The sequence below is a fragment of the Ursus arctos genome, unplaced genomic scaffold (genome assembly GCF_023065955.2).
Source record: "Ursus arctos isolate Adak ecotype North America unplaced genomic scaffold, UrsArc2.0 scaffold_20, whole genome shotgun sequence".
In the NCBI taxonomy this organism is placed as follows: domain Eukaryota; kingdom Metazoa; phylum Chordata; class Mammalia; order Carnivora; family Ursidae; genus Ursus; species Ursus arctos.
This window is the reverse complement of record NW_026622875.1, coordinates 6,745,193-6,754,072: the sequence shown is the minus strand read 5'-3', so window position 1 is coordinate 6,754,072 and position 8,880 is coordinate 6,745,193. Positions and strand designations below refer to the sequence as shown.

General features: G+C 38.2%; 1 long non-coding RNA gene across 2 annotated transcripts in view; it reads left to right on the top strand.

The window, feature by feature from the left end:
* The first annotated feature begins 1,633 nt into the window (after positions 1-1,633).
* Positions 1,634-8,880, top strand: part of LOC123000938 (uncharacterized) — a 207,279-nt gene continuing 200,032 nt past the window's right edge. For both annotated transcript variants that reach the window (XR_006409352.2, XR_008960646.1), the window contains exons 1-2: positions 1,634-2,686; positions 3,351-3,428. This is a non-coding gene — a long non-coding RNA (uncharacterized LOC123000938). The remainder of the gene's footprint in view (positions 2,687-3,350; positions 3,429-8,880) is intronic.

The window sequence follows — 8,880 nt, the reverse complement described above, 5'->3', positions numbered from 1 at the left end:
AGCACTTCCAGTTGTGTCTGCTTTAAGTTGAAATTTGCAGACATAAAATGTTCAGGGTATTTTCTTTTCTCAAATGAAAATGTTCACTCCATGTTTTACCTAACCCCGGAGAGAGATGTGCAGGTCAGAAAACCAGAACCTCATCTAACTTCACTCAAGATGCTACTTTGAATAATTAAAAAAAAAAAAACAAAAAAACGAGGGAACTCAAATTATAGTGTAAACAAAAATTGCTCTCAGAAGGAGTGAGCTGATAGTTCTGTCAGGTTTTTGTTACTTTAGGAGGTGGCTGATTTCACCTTATTTGACATTTGATATAATGTCATTGCATGTGTGGCAAACCACGTGCCCTCATCAGGCTCCGTTGGTAAAAGTTGCTTTCTGAGTCGGGTGACGAATGGCCTTGCCCCCTGTCTCTCAGTTCCCTTATCCAGTCTTCACTGTGGCAACATTTGAGGATTTTGCTGGAGTTTAGAAAAAATCCTGTTGTGTATGGTCCTCAGCCCCATGGGGGTGAGAGAGCCACAGATACACAAAGGTATTATGTGTGTGTAAACTCACCACATTTGGTTGCCTTAGGATGAGGAAATATGATTTATTTAATATTACTACTTAGTAATATTACTCTGTGTTACTAAGTTTCAGTATTACTTAAGAATATATATACATATATATAATTTATAAAGCAGTAAAAGGAAAAAAATATGATAAAATGCTGGACAATTTATTTATATACATATATTTAGATTTAATTTATTTATTTGAGAGAGAGAAAGCACAAGCAGGTGAAGAAGCAGAGGGAGAGGGAGAAGCAGACTCCCTGCTGAGCAGGTAGCCCAATGTGGGGCTCAATCTCAGGCCCTGAGACCATGACCTGAGCTGAAGGCAGATGCTTAACCAAGTGAGCCACCCAGGTGCCCCAAAATGCTGCACAATTTAAATGGGAAGAAAATACATCTTAAAGGCAAAGTGTTCCCCTTTCAATGGACTTTCTCAGTGGTGTGGAGGGCAGTGATTTAGGGCCCTGGCCCTCAGAATGAGAAGACAGTTTGCAGAGAACCTAGATGTCCCTCCTGGATGAGGTCTTTTTCCTCTAATTTCAGGTAGAATGAGAAAGCTAACCTCATGTAGACAAATGGCAGTTTGTTTAATACTTGATGGAGAAAATTTCTCTCCAAAACAAGTTAGTATTCTAGGTTTGGAATTCATATATAGAGCTAGGTATCACTGACCTTTGAAATGATATGCAAACATTGGTAGGTATTTGTATTTGTGCGTGTTTCTAAGAATAGGTTTGTATGTGTGTACATTTTTCTGGAGATAGGTTCTATACTTTTTATTATATTCTCAAAGCAGTGTGTGAACACTCCTACACTGGTCAAGCAACCGTGTCCTAAACCATTCAAGATTTTAGATCATAGGGATGGCAGATTGTATTATTGCTCAAAACTTTTTTCTATGCCTCCCTTTTGGCCCCTTCCTGCAGGAGATTTAGAGTCCCAACCCACTAATCCTGGAGTTGGTCATGGATTTGCTTTGGCCAAGGAGATGTGAATGGAGATGACATAAGCCACTCCTTTTTTTTTTTTTTTAAAGATTTTATTTATTTATTTAACAGAGAGAGAGACAGCCAGCGAGAGAGGGAACACAGGCAGGGGGAGTGGGAGAGGAAGAAGCAGGCTCCCAGCAGAGGAGCCTAATGTGGGGCTTGATCCCAGGACTCTGGGATCACGCCCTGAGCTGAAGGCAGATGCTTAACGACTGAGCCACCCAGGCACCCCAGCAAAGCCACTCCTGAGCAAAAGATTTAAGAGCAATGTGTGATTCCATCATTACTCTTTTACCCCTGCATAAGACTGACCTATTTCAGAGAGGCGTTGTGCCTACTGCCTGGGCTGGGAATGAAGTTGGTAGACCTGAAGTTGACTTTTGAACATGCTACATGAGTGAGAACTACACCATATTGTTATAAGTCACTGAGATTTGGGTGTTCTTTGTTGTTGGCAGCGTAACTTTGTCTGAACTGACTGCTCTAATAGGTGGAAGCCTGAGTAACATTCAGAATACAACAGGATACACTGGAAAAGCATTTGTATAATGAGCTTCCTCTGGTTTGGTACATTTAGAAATGACACATTTTTCCTATGGGTTCTGTGTGGTCCTTCAAGTTTTCCTCATGGAGTCAGAAATAAGACCTTTGTTCTGTAGGGTTAATCTGTTAGGGTCAGTGAGCCCATTTTGCTGAGTCAAAATCCTTTCTGGCAGAAGGGAGTAGCCACTCGGTCTGTTTCTTTCATCTGCCCTGTGGCTAATGTGTCCCAGGAAAGAATTACTGATACGAAGAGTGTCTGAGGTCAGGAGCAGCTCTCTGAAGCATAACGCAAACCACCTAACACAGTAGATATGAACATATTGAAAAATTATGGGGTGCATATCATTTGTGGTGCAAAGTATAGTGCGGATTCATTTTCTAAAATGCTCCCTTACTCCAGGTGTGACAAGGATGAAGAATAGGTGTTACCACAATAGAACACAAGGAAAAGCCACCCAAGAAAGAAAACAGATTTCAGAGGTGACTCATAAACAAAGTACTACCTTCAAGAAAATAAAAAAGCCGTTCATTATCCACACAAAATGCATAATAATAAGGACAAGTGCTTCATCACCTCCTGTCTGACAGCTAGAGGTCAGAACTCCCATAAAGGAAACACTGCATAACCTCATACTTTATTCAGAATGGGCTGCACCTGAATCAGAGAGCTGTTCTGTCTTTGGAGAGATTTGATTTACTCTCCACCCCTAGCCTTTATTCTTAATTATTGCCACCATTAAGCAGTTTCGGTTTTTAATAATTTTATTGTTTTTTTAAAGATTTTATTTATTTATTTGAGAGAGAGAGGGAGGGAGCATGAGCATGAGCTGGGGGAAGAGCAGAGGGAGAAGCAGACTCACTGCTGAGCCGGGAGCCTGACGTAGGCTTTGATCCCAGGACCCCGAGACCATGACCAGAGCCGAAGTCAGACACTTAGCTGACTGAGCCACCCTGGTGCCCTGATAATTTTATTGTTTTTAAAAAACATCCGTACTAAGTAAATTATCCTTATTGACTTAAAAATGGAAGATTGATAGCCAGTTCATAAAAGATCTGCCCTGAAGCTTTTTACTCAATGAAAAATGATTCTAGGAAATTATATTGCTACTGCAAGTGGGATAATTTCTTCCTAATTTAGTACATCTAAGAAAATGCTAAGCTTCTTTTCATTACAGATTATAAGACCTTATTTTATATTACTTTATGGTGTTTATTCACTTATTTAACAGTTATTTATTGACTGCCTACTCTTTGCCAGGAATTATTCTTGGAGTGGGAGCTCAGCAGACTCTGTCTGCCCTCAAGATGGTTGCATTCTAATGGGAGAAGATAGAAAGTAAGTACAACAAAAACAAATAACTATGTAATATGTCAGATGGTGATAAATACTCTGAAAATAGTAAAGCAGAGTAAGGAGAGAGAGAATTATGGACCTGGGATACTATTTCTTACAGGGTGGTCAGGGCCGTTCTTACTGGTTGGAGACATTTGAACGTCCTGAGTGAAGGGTAGGAGTGACCATGTAAGTGTCTGCTGGTCGAGTGAGGAGTTGGATTCATATCTCATTTTCCTCAGATATATTCCTGACAAGTGGGATGTAGATTGAGTTTTATTTTAATCACATTATGGGAACGTCTTAATTCTTTTTAGTGAATTTCTAAAATGAAGATCCCATTGATAAAATGAACAGTTATGTCTTAAAAGTAATCTGCATTGTGAGTACAAGTTTCCATATATTGAATTCACTTTAAACAAGTTACACTTGTTATTTATTTATTTATTTATTTGACAGCGCGGCAGCCGGTGAGAGAGGGAACACAAGCGGGGGAGTGGGAGAGGAAGAAGCAGGCTCCCAGTGGAGCGGGGAACCCCATGTGGGGCTCGATCCCAGCACCCTGGGATCATGCCCTGAGCTGAAGGCAGACGCTTAACAGACTGAGCCACTCAGGCGCCCCAAGTTACACTTGTTTAGATTAAGATGTTACAGAGGAGTGATGGAAAAGAACAGTTCAAATGAGTGAAAAGTCTTAGGTATATATATTTTTTAAGATTTATTATTTTATTAATTTAGTTTATTATTTTAAACTATGTATAGTAATAAGCAAATCAATAATGTGTGGTTGAGGGTCTTTGAATGAATCAAAATGCTTTGTTATTAGCATATGCAAATCACATAAACGCTTTCAAATTATCTGAGAGCCCTTAAGAAATATCTGTAGTTGAGTTAGCATTCTCTCTGTATTTATATACCCTGAAGATGCACTAGAAATACACATTTTTCAGAACTAATGCAGACGTAATTCAGGCCTTGGGCAGGTTATCACAGTTTTCAAAGGTGTTTAAACCTGCAAGACTGTGCTTTGCCGTTTAGGTTCACCCTTCCTGGATTTACTGTTTTGAAACAAACGAAGCAAAACTGTTAATAGAATACAGTGAGACCAAACTTCTCATCACCCCGTTTTAAAGTAACCATAATGCATAAACTCTGACTTTATAACAAAAAAATGCATGATCTGATGGTTGAAGTTCAAACCTCAGGGAATATGAGCTTTGATTGAAATTGCTATTTTAGAACATTAAGATGATTGTTAATTTGTAGAAGAAAGCAACCATTGTGAAAGTGAGAAATCGATATAAGAAATACTGTTTCTTCATCCCCTTCACTCCCTGCAGCCTTCCCCTTGGATCCCCTTTCAGTAAGTACAGTAAATGTCAGATGCTGAAGAGTTAAGAGACAGATCTATCCTTTTAGCATTTATGATTAAGTGTTAGGATTGGGCATTTCTGGGGGAGTGCTTATATGACACAGTCGTTTCCCTCCCTCCCCCACCACAGAATAATATTCAGTGAATTACCCTGATTACTATGTTTTTGCTATCACAAGCTTGCAATTCATAGCCATCTTTCATAGGGTTACCTGAGATGGTGTTTTTGCATGTATTTCCTCTGTTGAGTTAAATAACACAGCTGTTACTTTTAATATGTAAAAACATTTGTCTCTTCATGGCAAAATGGTAATTTATAGGCAAAACACTTTATCTTTAATTTACAGGTGTACCAGACCAAGCTTTTTGTTTTAAAAATGCCCAAGCTCAAGATGCTGGCAGGGCCATGCTGTTTGACAAGGGTCTTAAGGAAGAATCTTTCCTTGCCTCTTCTAGCTTCTGTTAGTTGCCAGAAACCCTTGGGCTTTCCTGTGTTGTAGACATGTCACTCCAGTTTCTGCCTCTGTCATCGTATGGCATTCTCTCTATGTATCTCTGTTTTCACATGGTGTTCTCTCTCTGTCTCTGTCCAAATTTCTCTCTCCTTGTAAGTTCAGCAGTTGTTGGGTTAGGGCCCACCCTAATCCAGTTCAGACCTTGTCTTACTTGATTACATGTATAAAGACCCTATTTCCAGATGAGGTCCTATTCTGAGGTTCTAGGTTGGCATGACTTCGGGGGGACGTTATTCAACTCAGCACCCATGCCCAGAACTGTTCCTGCTCACAGCTAATGCATGGCCAAATATAATCTATTCGAGTCAGGCTTTTCTTTTGGTAAATATTTCAAATACATAGCATAATTCTCTTCCTTCTTTCTTTCTTTCTTTCTTTTTTTTTTTTTTAATAAGATTTCTTTCTTTATTTATCAGAGAAAGAGAGAGTACAAGCAGGGGGAGTGTCAGGCAGAGGGAGAAGCAGGCTCCCCACTGAGCAAGGAACCTCATGTGGGACTCCATCTCAGGACTCTGGGATCATGACCTGAGTCGAAGGCAGGTGTAACTGACTGAGCCACCAAGGTGTTCCCTTTGTAAACTTTTTGAGATTTGATGTACATGCAGAAAAGTCCATAAATTATACTTGAATGAGTTTTTCTCAGTGAACGAAGTCATGTAACTACCACTCAGATCAAGAAATAGAATGTTACCAGCAACCAAGAAGGTTTCATCATGTGTTTTCTAGTTATTATCCCTTTAGAATAATTTCTGTTTTGACATCTAGCATCATAGATTAGCTTCACTTGTTTTGAATTTGATATGTATTATTTTTTTGTGTCTAGCTTTTTTTTTTTACTGTAGCCTTATGACTGAGTTTCATCCATATTATGGCACATGGTTGTAGTTTATTCTCTTTGCTACATAATATTCCATTGTATGAATATGTTGTAATTATTTTTCCATGCTATTGCTGATAGGTATATGAACTACTTCTAGTCTTTGCAATTATGAATGATACTTTGTGGATATTTTAATGCATGTCTTTGGATACACATACATATGTGGCTGTGTTAGGTATATGCGTATGAGTAGAATTGTTAGGTCATAGAGTATGTATTTATTTAGTCTTAGCAGATACTCTATTTTCCAAAGTAGTTACACAGTTTACACTCATACCAGCAGCATATGAGGGTTTCAGTTGCTCTGTATCTTTGCCTATACTTGAATATTTAATAAAAAAATTAGCCTTTTGGTGAATACATTGTGAGATCTGATTGTGGGTTTAATTTACATTTCCCTAATTACTGATGATGTTGAGCACCTTTTAATATGTTAATTTGCCATTTGGATGTCATCTTTTGTATATTGGTTTTTAAGTCTTTTGCCCTTTACATAATTGGATTTAGTTTTCATTTTATTATTAATTTATAATGGTCTTTTACATAGTCTAGATAGAATTCTTGTCAGATATACATAGTTTAAAAATCTCCCAGGCTGGGACACCTGGATGGCTCAGTTGGTTAAGCCTCTGCCTTTGGCTCAGGTCGTGATCTTAGGGTCCTGGAATCGAGTCCCACATTGGGCTCCTTGCTCAGCAGGGAGCCTGCATCTCCCTCCCTGCTGCTCACCCTGCCTGTGCGTGCTCTCTCTCTCTGACAAATAAATAAATAAAATCTTAAAAAAAAAATCTCCCAGGCTGTAGTTTGTTTTCTATCTCTTAATGGTATCTTTTGATGAATATAAGTTCTTAGTTTTAATCAAATCAGTTTATCTAACTTTTCCTTTATGGTGAGAGCTTTTTATATCTTATAAAGATTTTAAAGGAAAAGTTAAACTGATAACAAAATAAACAAAAGATTATTTGGTGCTGGATCAATGATATCCATAAGGGATAAAACAACATTGACTTCTATTTCATGCAGGCATATAAATCAATTCTAAATGGATCATAGGCCTAAATGTAAAAGGTAAAAACAAATCTAGAAGATAACATATAATATCTTCATGACCTTGAGGCAAGCAAAGATTTATATCTTATTGAAGAAATCTTTATAAGATATCTTTACAGCACCATTTATTGAAAAGACTATACTTTTCCACTTTTTATTGACAATAAGATTGGGTGTATGTGGGTCAGTTACTGGACTTTCTAGTCTGTTTTATTTGCTTAACCTTGAACCAATAGTATTTTGTTTTCGTTACTACATACTAACCTTTTTTCTATTCTCTTTCTCTTAATTTTTTTTTATCTTCCCTGAAACAATTTCTGCAGTGAGTGAAACTGTCTTGATCCCTCTGTTCAAATTTTCTATTTCTTTCTGTTTCAGTTTTTGTAGTTTATATGTTTCTAGGAATTTATCCATTTCTTTCATGTTGTCCAGTTTGTTGGCATATAGTTTTTCATACTATTCTCCTCTAGTCATTTGTAGTTCTGTGGTGTCTATTGTTATTTCCCCTCTCTCATTTGTGATTTTATTTATTTGAGTCCTTTCTCTCTCTTTTTTTTTAAAGATTTTATTTATTTATTCGACAGAGATAGAGACAGCCAGTGAGAGAGGGAACACAAGCAGGGGGAGTGGGAGAGGAAGAAGCAGGCTCATAGTGGAAGAGCCTGATGTGGGGCTCGATCCCAGAACGCCGGGATCACGCCCTGAGCCGAAGGCAGACGCTTAACTGCTGTGCCACCCAGGCGCCCCTCTCTTTTTTTTTTCTTGATAATTCTAGCTAGAGGTTTATCAGTTTTATTGATTTTTTTCCAGAGAATCGGCTCCTGGTTTTATTGATCTGTTCTATTGGTTTTGTTGTTGTTGTTTGTTTTAGTCTCTATATCATTTATTTCTGCTTTAATCTTTATTATTTTCTTCCTTCTGCTTTTAGGTTTTCTTTGTTGTTTTTCCTAGATCCTTTAGGTATAAGGTTAGATTGTTTATTTGAGATATTTTCTTGCTTCTCGAGGTCAGCCTGTATTGCTCTAAACTTTGCTCTTAGAACCGCTTTAGGGAGCGCCTGGGTGGCTCAGTCCTTAAGTGTCTGCCTTTGGCCCAGGGCGTGATCCCAGGGTCCTGGGATCGAGCCCCACATTGGGCTCCCCGCTCCACTGGGAGCCTCCTTCTTCCTCTCCTTCTCCCCCTGCTTGTGTTCCCTCTCTCGCTGCCTATCTCTCTTTGTCAAATAAATAAATAAAATCTTAAAAAAAAAAAAAAAAAGAACCGCTTTGGCTGCATCCTGTAGGTTTTGGACAATTGTGTTTTAATTTTCGTTCATTTCCGTGTACTTTTTTATTTCTTCTTTGATTTCCTGGTTGACCCATTCATTGTTTAGCAGCAGGTTATTTAACCTCCAGGTATTTGTGATCTTTCCAGGTTTTTTTTGTGGTTGACTTCTTTCATAGAATCATGGTCAGAAAAGATGCATGGTATGACTTCAGTCTTTTTGAATTTGTTGAGCCTTGTTTTGTGAGCTAATATATGATCTATTCTGGAGAATGTTCCATGTGCACTTGTAAGGAATGTGTATTCTGCTGTTTTAGGATGGAATGTTCTGAATATATAAGTTAAACCCATCTGTTCCAGTGTATCATTCAAAGC